Source organism: Chinchilla lanigera, unplaced genomic scaffold (assembly GCF_000276665.1).
Source record: "Chinchilla lanigera isolate Chin_1 unplaced genomic scaffold, ChiLan1.0 scaffold00004, whole genome shotgun sequence".
Classification (NCBI taxonomy): Eukaryota; Metazoa; Chordata; class Mammalia; order Rodentia; family Chinchillidae; genus Chinchilla; species Chinchilla lanigera.
This window is the reverse complement of record NW_004955405.1, coordinates 30,196,802-30,207,983: the sequence shown is the minus strand read 5'-3', so window position 1 is coordinate 30,207,983 and position 11,182 is coordinate 30,196,802.

The following is an 11,182-nucleotide window of genomic DNA, read 5'->3' as shown; positions in this document are numbered from 1 at the left end:
ATTTTATTTTTTTTGGTTTTTCTCCGGTACCAGGAACCGAACTCACGACCTTGCGCTTGCCAGGCAGGCGCTTTGCCGCTGAGCTAAATCCCCAGCCCTCCCTTACTTTTAAAAAGGGTTCTCAAATGACACTTGTGAAATGCTATCTGGTCACCACTCTCTGGCTGGTTAAATCTAAATAGCATAGAAAAAGATAAATGAGTTGGAGAAAAGGCATTCAAAGTAGACAGGAGATTGCTCTGAGCAAATGATTAGCTCAGGTATTTGTTTAAAAGTGCTGACTGGGCACGGCGTGCAGGTCTACACTCCCAGTACTTAGGAGGCTGAGGCAGGAGGATTGCCTCAAATTCAAGGCCAGCTACGTAGCAAGACTCTCTCAAAAAACCAAGAAAAAAGAAAGAAAGAAAGAAGGAAGGAAAGAACAAAGGAAGGAAAGAGAAAGAAAAAGAAAGAACAAAGAAAGAAAGAAAGAAAGAAAAACAGAAAGAGAAAGAAAAAGGGAGAGAGAAAAGTAGGAAAAGTAACATGCTCTGCAGACCAAGTTTGGGACAAATAAAAGTAGGAAAAAAGTACACTCTACAGCGTGAGAGTGGCCCACTTTGGGAGAGAACTCAGAAGCCAGAAATATATTTTTCTTGAGGAGATTTCAGGGCATTTCCTGCTTTTGTCCGTAATTCAGTGATATTGTTCCTATTTTTCTTGGCTAAAGAAAGCTCATGACTAAAATATTTCCTCACTACAGCTGTGTTCCTTCCTTCAAGAGTTCTTATTTGTTTGCGCATTGCTGGTATTGGGAAGTCTTGTTTATGGTTTTTCCAGTACTGGAGCTTGAACCTGGGGTGCTCTGCTGCTGGGGTACATCTCCAGGCCTTTGCAGTTTATTTGGAAACAGGGTTGCATGAAGTTGAACTTGCAGTCTTCCTGCCTGGGCTTCCCTCCGTGCTGGGATTATAGGTGTGCACCACCGTGCCTGGCTTTATGGAGAGATTTTGAAAGGTCAAAATCTAGTGAGGCACAGTGGTACACACCCATAATCCTAGCCTTTAAGAGGCTGGTGAGGGGGTTATAAATTCAAATCTTACCTGAGCAATTTAGAGACTTAGTGAGTCTTGAGATGTACTACTGTTATTCTCTTACTCCATTATGATTTTTAAAAATTTTTTCATTAAAAAATTAAAAAGGGATGGAGACAGCTCAGTGTGAAGGCCTTGGGTTCAATACCAGTAACACAAAATGAAGAATAAAAGGGAAAAAAAGATTGACATTCATGTTATTATTCCAAAATATTTGCTTAAGAAGCAGTAGAAGAAGAAGAAAAAAGAAGCAGTAGAAGAAAAATGACCACATAAATTATAATTTATCCACTTTAAGGAGTACTATATAGCTACAAAAAATAAGGTTAGGTGTGTTACAAAGTCGTCTTTTAAGTATAAAAGCCTGTACATGCAGTGCAATCACAGCCATGTAAAAATGCTCATATAAGAAGGGAGGCTGGCCTGGTGTGGTGGCACACACCTGTAATCCCAGCACTCAGGAGGCTGAGGCAGGAGGAGCATTAGGAGTTCGAGACCAGCCTGGGCTACAAAGTGAGCTCAAGGCCAGCCTAAACTGCATATGGAGACCTTGTCTCAAAAAGACCAAAAAAAAAAAAAAAGATGGAGGCTGGTTGTGGTGGTTATATATTTAATCCTAGTGCTCATGAGGCTGAGGCAGGATTGCTGTGAGTTTGAAGCCAGCCTGGCTACATAGTGAGATCCTATCTCAAAGAAACAAAGAAAAAGAAAACACAGGAGTAGAAACGCTTACGGTGCAGGCAGTGATCCCTGGACTCTAGGCTCGGGAGGTGCTGGCGCTCAGTGAATGAGTTCACGCCAGGTCACTCGGCTGTGGCGCTCCCCTGTCGGCCGCACGGCAGGAAGTGGCGTGGTCCCACGCTCTGAGGTTCGTTTCGCACGGACAAGCGCGGGTCACTGGGAAGCCCCAGAACGCCTGCCCTTCGTCCCCCGCGGTCTTTCTTTGCACCTTCCAATGTCGTTGCTCTGCCTTCCAGACGGCCTGAATCAGTGAACAGGAAGGGAACAACAGGGCAGGTCCAACTCAAGGTGCAGGAAGGGCTCTTCCTTCCTTCCGTCTGGACAGGTAGGCGAGGCCTCCGGGCGAGTTCTGAGAAACACAACCATTTCCTGCCTCTGAACCTCAGCTACTTTAGCGATGGAGCCGGTGGCCCAGTTGTGGGACCTGAGCTGAGTTCCCTTTTATTTCTGAGTGATTTTGAAGAGGCACTGGGGCACATATTGGCCTCCTGCTTCCTTTCTTGGCTTTTTTTTTTTTTTTTTTGAAGAGTGCGATGAAAATTTTTTAATGATTAATATTAACTCATTAACATTGTGCGAAATTGATCAAAGAAAGTCTAGTCAGGCATGCTGGTACAGGCCTGTAATCCCAGCACTTGGGAGGCTGAGGCAGGAGGTTCTTGGTGAATTTGAGGCCAGCCTGGATTACATAGTGAGTTCAAGATCAACCTGAACTACATAGCAAGACCCTGTCTCAAAAAAAAGAAAGAGAAAAAGAGAGAGAGAAAAAAGGGAAGGAAGGAAGGAAGGAAGGGAGGGAGGAAGGAAGGAAGGAAGGAAGAAAGAAAGAAAGAAAGAAAGAAAGAAAGAAAGAAAGAAAGAAAAAAAAGAAAGAGAAATCCATCAAGGCCCAAGATTTTCTGGCATGAGAATGTTGCAGTAAACTGCTCAGTAATAGTTCAGCGGGGGAGGCTTAGCTCAGGAATTAGGGCTGCACATATGAGGCCCTCCTAAAACCTCTATTAAGTCTTCAAGGACACTACGGTTTTTGTTGTGTTTTTGTTTTATACAAACACTGTTTTCTCAATCTTATTCAAAGTGCTGGGAAAATATAAACTGTCCCTAAGAAATTTTGCCTTTGCTGTTTATTTTGTAACATACAATTTGTGCAATTGTAAGACTGGCCTCCTAAGTACTATTTGCAGGGAAGAAAATATTTGCAAGCTGGGAAAGAAGAACAATGATGGACGCATGACCGGGGTTCACCTCTGCTCGGGGCTCCCCCAGGGCTGCAGAGGAAGACGTGAAATGAGAATTCCCAAACACGGCCAGGGAAGAAGGCGAGGAGCTGGGAAGGGAGGACCACGTCTCAGGCCCCGCTGGGTGAGAGAGAAGCTTCGGGAACGTACAGGCGGTGATGCGGTGGGGACGGTGAAGTGTCAGAGTATTCAGGTGCCATCAGTAGCACTGCACTGGGCCAGGACGGCGCTTTCTAAACAGATTCAGGGTTGATGGCCTCAGGTGTGATGGGTGTTCTCCAGGTTCACAAAGGGTCTTACTCTGCTTCGTCAAACCTGGGACTGCAGGCTTAACTGCACAATCTGAGGTTGTGCCAAGAACCCTCCGGGCTTCCCTAGGGCACCATGGGAAGAGGGGATCAGGCCAGTCCCATGGTTAGATTGCAGTTTGGAGGGTGGACCAGAAAGGTGGGAAGGGGTCCTGTGACTTGCTCTGGACAGCAAGAGCAAGAGGCAAGGGGCTGACTGGGGGCTTGTGAGCGTGTACAGGACAGGGCCACTGTCACATGTGGGGTATGGAGGAGAAGGGTGGGAGGGGAGGTCTAAAAGGCTTCTAGATCTCGCTCGGGTGAAAGGATTGATTGTTGGACATTCGCTGAGGTGGGGGCCTTAGGGTAGGGTGAGGGTAGCACGCTGAGCGCGGTTCAGATCAGGTCGTTCTGCTGGCCCAGGGCACAGTTGTGCCGAGCTGTCCAGTGGGCTGCGGATTTGGATCTTATGGGCAGCTGTCTCTAATATTGGCTGTCTTAGTTACTTTTCTCTTGCTGACACAAAATACCTGACACCCAAAGGTAAAGGAAGAAAGGCTTATTTGGCTCCAAGTTGGTGGAGGTTTGCGTCCACGGTCTGCTGGCTCCAAGGCAGGGTGGCAGAGGAGAAACAGCTCGTGCTGGACAGGAGTCCGCAAAAACAACAAGCAAGAGAGATGAGCCTCTTTCTGTCTTGGCTTGTGTGGTACCCAGGCTACCTCTCCAGGGTTAGGGTGGTGCCAAACCAATCAGTGGACTGACTCAGTAATCACACACCGCCCGTCCCAGCATCCCACGCGCTAGATCCAGCCACCTCTGAAAAGCCCTATAACCACACGAGGCTTTGGGCGAACATCTAGACACAAACCGTAACAGCGGCCCAGAGTCGCCCCAGTTTATCGAGTGAGCGTCTCTCTTTTTTTTTTGGTCTTTTTGAGACAGGGTCTCTATGCAGTTTAGGCTGGCCTTGAGCTCACTTTGTAGCCCAGGCTGGCCTCGAGTCAGCTTTATTTTATTTTATTTTTTTGGTACCAGGAATCGAACTCAGGACCTTGCACTTGCCAGGTAGGTGCTATGCCACTGAGCTATATCCCAGGCCGGGTGAGCTTCTCTGAGCTGCATCCTGAGAAACAGCCAGGTTTGCATTCTCATTTGTCCCCCATCTCAGTTCTCCACTGGGATCTTCCAGGGAGCATCTGCCTGTGACATTCCCTCTGCTCCCACCTTCAGCTGGTGGTTCGCATCCTTACTGTTAGCAGCACTTATGTGTGCTTGCTTAGCCACAGTGACCTCTGCTGTGACCTGCGAGCCACTTAAAGCAGGACCCACCAGCAGTGTGACGTGGCAGGCACGGAGCCATGGCCACTGGGCATGCGTGGCACGACACCTCCTGTCACAGCGGTGCAGCCGGGACAGTGCTGCTCATGGGGATGGAGCCAGGCAGGGCAGAGCCACTCTTAGACGGTGGCCAGGACACAGCAGCCCTGCCACCACCCAGGCCATGAAACCAGAGGCCTGGCCTTCAGGAATTTGAAGGCTTTGCCTCTGGGCCCAGGCGGGGTTTGTGCAGCAGAGATAAAATCCACCTTCAGAGGTGGAATTCTTAGCTTTCCTTTGGCATCTAGGGCTGTCTGAGGAGTCAACAGATGACCAACAAGGGCCCAGGGTGGAGCCCAGCAGCTCCCAGACGCTGTGGGTAACTGCATACCGCCCTGCGAGCCAGCCAGGGAGCAGCCAGAGAGGCTCACGGGGGCTTGTTTGGGATGTGTTCGTCTGTGGGTGTTCACGTGGACTGTTGTTACGCTTGCTGAGAACAGCTGGGGGGGGGGGCTTTTATTTGATATGGGGAATTGAACTTAGGACCTTGTGCTTGCCAGGCAGACGCTTGTGCCACTGAGCTATATCCCCAGCCTGGATGAAACATTTTTTTAAAAATCTCCTAATCCCACCAATTCAAAATCATCTCCAAATCCTCTTCTGCATGTTCTTGTACACTGAAATTATGATAAAATTGAGATCATGTTTACATTTGAAGATTTTCTTATGTAAACTGAGGTTTAATCTACAAAATGGAACATATAGATGTTAAGTGACTTTTTTTTTTTTTTTTTTTTTTTTTTTTAAAAGACAAGGTCTTGCTATGCTGTTCAGGCTGGCTTTGACCTCACTATGCAGCTAAGTCTGGCTGGCGATCTTCCTGCCTTTCATTCTTTTTTTTTTCACTCTTTCTTTTTTGTTTTTCAGCGCTGGAGATTGAATCCAGGGCCTTTTGTAGGAGCCACATCTTTGATAAGTTGACAAATGTGTACACACCCTGTCTCTCTACCCGTTGGACAAGCCATACATCAAGAAAGACTAAGATGTTTCTATCACTCCATAAAGTCCATTATTTCTTATATCAGCTTCTACTCATGTCCTTCCACCCTCTCTGGCAACCACTGTTTTAGTTTCGATCACTACTGATTGCTTCTGCCTATTTTTGAGCTTCATACAAATGGAAACATCACATAGAGTATTGTAATCTGCTTTTTAAACCTAGTAACTCAAGGCCCTGATTCAATCCCCACCATGAACAAAATACAATAAAATAAACCTGCTAACATTTGTGAACAATTTTTATTTCCTCATCACTTTTTTTTAAATTTTGAGACAAGGTCTTACAGATTGGCCTTGAACTCACTGTGCAACCCAAGCTGACCTGGAACTCATGGTGATCCTCTTGCCTCAGCCTCCTTGGTGCTGAGATTACAGGTGTGCATCACCACACCTGGTAGAACACCACTTTCAGTGGAAATACAGTATTGTCTTTTATGCATGCACTGGCCCATATTTATTTATTTAATGAGTTTTTTTTTTTTTTTTTTTTTTGTACCAGGAATCAAACTCATGCCAGGCAGGCACTGTGCCACTGAGCTATATCTCGACCCTTTTAGTCAATTCTTATTGATGAGTATTTTGATTTGCTTTATTCTTTTTCTCTATCTCTCTCAAACACACACATACACATAGACTCTCTCTCTTTCTTCCTTTCTTATTACAACAATTCTGTTATCAATATCTTTATAGATAAGTCTTTGCTCACGAGGCTTGTGCATGGATTTGATACAAATGACTGAGATGTTTTCAAACCATACACATTAACCTTGTTGCTGAGCACATGGCCCAAACAAGCAACTGCCTGGACTGTGGCTATCCGACAGCCCCTTATTCTTAGAACACCAAAGGTGTGCACTAATATAGAGACACCCTTCATGGGGAGATTTCTATTTTAAAAATCTGCACATCTAAAACTGAATGTATTTTTTTTTCCCTCAAACAGAAGCAAAGCCTTACTAAAAATAATTGACAGTAAAAACCTAAGAGGCATAATCTAGATATAAAGACAGTCCTGGCCCACCCTGTCCTCTCTGTGTGGCTGCTAGCCAGTTACTTCACTGCTCGGTTTCTGTTTTTCACTTGTAAAGTGCAGATCATGATACTACCTTACAGGGTTATTGTAAAAGACATATGGCGTGTGCATGGTGGTGCACACCGAATTGGAGGCCAGCCTGGGCTACACAGTGAGTTGAAAGCCAGCCTGAACTATAGAGACTGTGTCTTAAAAAAAAAACAAACACAAGGACTTTCAGGAAGATTGTGGAGTGGTGAGCAGCAGAGAAAGAGCCTCTTCAAGATTTGATGTGCAGACACTGGAATATAGATAGCAACATGAAGAAGAGAAAGAAGGAAGTGGGTCCCTGGAACCCAGAAAGGATCTGAAGCAAGAATTAAAGTCCATAGGAAAAGTGAAGAGAGAGAGAGACCCCAATGAAGAAGAAGGAAGAAAAAAAAAAGTAGAGCCTTTCTCCTGAGGCTGGACTCACTGCATGGGAGGGGCAGACTGCTGGGGACCTCAGAGGCCTCCACAGAGAACTACCCAGTGGAACAGCGCTATGGATGCAATGGACTGCGGTGGCTGGTGAGTATTCAGGTTCAGACATCCCCCAGGAGAGGGCAGTTGGCCAGTAGCCATCCTGAAGAGGGGCCAACCGAGGCTAGGAACTCAGAGCAACTGCTGGCTCCATCTAGCGGCTCCCAGTGTCCGAGTGAGGCTGCTGAGTTCAAACCCGCTGGAGGCACATGGAGTGTTGCGGCCTGAACAAATCAGATTCTGATCTCACTGCCAGAAATCAGCCTGAACTTCAGTGGAACTCAAGGTGCAGGGTGCTGGGGTTATCCACTAGCCTCCTGTAAAGCCACAGCTGGTTTTCTGGGATTAATCGACTCGGATCTGGCCTCTGTCTGCCCACTCTGTATGTCAGTGACAGCAGAGACACTCCCTGAATTGGACGTATTTTTTCTTTTCTTCTTTTTTTCTCTTTTCTTGTTTTTGTTTAGTTTTGCTTTCTTTTTTCTTGACTGTTCTTGTTTTTACATGTGTGAACATGGTTTCTAGTTTTTTTGTCATTGTTCTGTTCAGTTCTTGTTTTTATTTCTTCCTTCCCCTTTCCCTTCTGACCAGAAGGGATTAGATCTGACTAGAACAATTATGTCGCCTTGGCCTCTTATCAGAGCAAGACAGAAGGGAAATTCCATGTTGTGTATTCACCCGTTTCCCTAAATTTGTATGATCTTCCTGTCTTCCAGCCTTGCTTCAAATCTCTTCCTTTTCTTCTATTTCTCTATTTTTTTCCCCTAACCACTTTTAAATTTTCTTCCCAGAGGGTAGAATCACTATACTGAGGGCATAGTTGCTGTATACAATTTTCTGGTTCATTTTAGACTTTGCTATTTTGTTACCACAAATATAGATCACATAGTTAAACGTGGCAAATTAATAGTTAATGCAGTTTGTCATTTTTCTATGCTGTGTTTGATGCTATTGCTATTGCTGGTTGTACTACTTTAAGCCAAGGTGATATAATTGTTCTACTCAGTTGTTCTTCCTGGTATACCAAGACTGAGATTGCCTAAGGGTCATAAACAATACTATAGGCCACTACCAAAGAGCCAGAGGCTAGGCCAAACAGGCAGCAACTTCTCATCACCAATACACTGAAGAGGTAGGATTTTGCAAAAGACTTCAAAACCCAAAAGCCAGTTATTCCTGGAAGACATCTCTTAGATGTAGTCATTTCCTAAGGAGTCTCAATACTAGCAATAAAGTTACTTGCCATAAGCAATTTATAAACATCAATCCAGGAATTAAACTTAAAACAGTAGAGAATGAAAAGACACTTAAGTGAGATGCAACACCACACTTTCAGCTCACCAAAGGTACAACCAGAGAGCGATGAGGTAGAACAATCAGAAACTACCTACCTGGCCTCTCTGAAGTGCTAACAGTGGAAGTAACCAAGCAGATCAATGAGACTCATAAAAATGAAATCAGAAACAATTTCTCAGGTAACTACAGAGATGGTAACCATAATGAGAGACATGATTAGTGACTCTGGAGCACATACACATAAAAACAACTGAGGAGCTTAGGAAAATGATGGAAACTGTGAACTACCAATATAGGAAAGAAACGGAATCTGTGAAGCTGATTCAGACATCCAAGAGTTTAAAAAGTCCATTAAAAGTATACACAGCAGAATGAGCCAATGCAAGGACAGGATATTAGCTACAGAAGACAGGACTGTGATTAGAAAGATTTGAAAAGATCATGAAAAGAAAGATTTCTTTTTTTAAAGATTTCTTTTTTTTTTCTTTTTGAGACAGGGTCTCATTATGTAGTTCACGCTGGTCTTGAGCTCACTTTGCAGCCCAGGCTGGTCTTGAACTTGCAATGATCCTCCTGCCTCAGCCTCCCGAATGCTGGGATTACAGGCATGGGCCACCACACCCAGCAAGATTTCTTAAAAAATAGCAAGGGTCATGAAAAATCAACAGCTGCTAGATGATGCAAAGAATAACATAAGATTGATCAGAGTCAATGAAAAAGCAGGAGATAGCACAAATGACATAAAAAACTGTTCTTAGAAGTAATGGCAGAAAACTTTCTAAGCAGGAAAGAAGAATTTGACATACAGATAAGTGAGGCATATAGAGGCATGGTTAACTCCAATTATCCATGATAAAAAAAAAAAAAAAAAACTATACCAAGGCATATAAAAGTCAAAATTCCAGAAAGTCAACATAAGAACAGAATATTAAAAGCTGTTAGAGAAAGGAAACACATCACCTATAAAGGAAAGCCTATAAAAACACATCACCTATAAAGGACTCACAGCAGACTTCGCAACCCAAACCCTCAAGTCAAGGAGAGGTTGAAGTGAAATATTTCAAGTCCTAAGAGAAAACACCTTCTGACAGGCATGGTGGTGCATGCCTGTAATCCCAGCACTTAGGAGGCTGAGGCAGGAGGATCATTGTGAGTTCAAGGCCAGCCTGAACTGCATAATGAGACTTTCTCTCAAAAAGACAAAAAGAAAATAAAAGAAAAGAACCTCCAACCCAGATTGATGTATTCTTCAAAACTATCTTTCAAAATTAATGGAAAAATAAGACACTTCCATGAAAAAGAATACCTGAAGAAATTCATGACAACAAAACCAGCACTCTACAATGTTTTGAAGGACTTTCTAGAAAGAGATAACAGAGACTACAGCTCTATGAACCCCAATAGAATGAATCCACCAGGTAAAGCAAATTAAACAGAGGAGAAAAAAGGGAAACAATAGGAAAATAATATGACAAGAATAATTTAAAAATATCAGTTATAACCATCAATGTTAATGGTCTTAATTCACCAATCAAAAGATACAGGCTGGCAGAATGGATGAAGAAGCAGAATGCAACAATATGCTGCACACAAGAAACACATTTAATTAAAAAAGAAATGCACAGACTGAAAGTCAAAGGATGGAAAACAATACTCTATGTGACAGGAACCCAGAAAACAGCAGGGGTAGGTATTTTATTGTATTGTTTGTTTGGTGGTTTTGTTTTTGTTTTTGTTTTTTTTCTGGTACCAGGAATTGAACTCATGACCTTGTGCTTGCCAGGCAGGTGCTGTGCCACTGAGCTAAATCCCCAGCCCTGGTATTTTATTGTAGACAAAATGGATTTCAAGCCAAAACTGATTGAGAGACAAAGCAAGTCACTTCACGCTTGTACAGGGAATGATCCAAGAAGAAGAGATAACAATCATAAATATATGTATGCAATAAATACCAGTGCACCCAAGTATATCAAACAAATATTAACAGACATGAAAAATCAAATAAGGAGCTCGTTTCATGAATGTACCTCTTTTCTTCTAATTGTCTTGCACTTGCTCATTCTACAGAACGTATTTCTTTTCCTACTTTTATTTTTTTTCTTTTCCTACCTTTAACAACCTTTAATAAATTTGAAACCTTGCTATCTTTTCTACTTTCTTGACCAATTCTTCATTCAGGGCAAGAACCTAGACAGAATCTCTAGGAAGACTCCACAGTACTCCAGAACCCTGATAACTGATAGCAAGGTCCTCTCTTGGAGTTGCCTGTTCCTCTTTTTCAGTATTTCAATAAGCTTAACTTTTCTAAAAAAAAAAAAAAAGAAGAAGAAAAAGAAAAAGAAAAAAAAAGCACTAATACAATTGTAATGGGGGAGCTCAATACCCTACTGTCACAGGCAGATCAACTAGACAAAAACAACAACAACAGCAACATCAGAATTGAACCAAACTCTGGAACAGTGGAATTAGTAGATGTCTACAGAGTGTTCTACCCCACAACATCAGAATATATATTTTTCTCAGCTGCACGTGGGACGTTCTCCAAAACAGACCACACACTAGCTCATAGAACATGCTTAAGTAAAGGCAAAGGAGTTGAAATTATCCCATGCATGTTATTGGATCATAAAGTAATGA